We start from the raw sequence: 345 nt of genomic DNA on the forward strand, positions 1-345 counted from the left end.
AGAGAGAGAGAGAGAGAGAGAGAGAGAGAGAGAGAGAGAGAGAGAGAGAGAGTTAGTTCTGGAAGTTGAGCACAGAGGAAGAGACAAAAGGAAAAGGAGACAGTACTATACACTGAATTTCCTCAAAGTCTTCACCATTCCTACTGTTTAATTTACCCCCAGTTCAGGGTTTAGAATACACTGGCTGAGACAACAACATTCCAACTCAGAACAGAATACATGAAGGCGAAATGTGCTCTAACAGCCTAGGACTTCTTTCCTTCGCCAAAACAAGTGCCAGGGCCTGCATGAAAGTTAGAATGGTCAGGTGCCTGTTTATTTTGCTACTGGCTTTAGCTTTTCAAG

This window comes from Mus pahari, chromosome 4 (assembly GCF_900095145.1).
Source record: "Mus pahari chromosome 4, PAHARI_EIJ_v1.1, whole genome shotgun sequence".
Taxonomy (NCBI): Eukaryota; Metazoa; Chordata; class Mammalia; order Rodentia; family Muridae; genus Mus; species Mus pahari.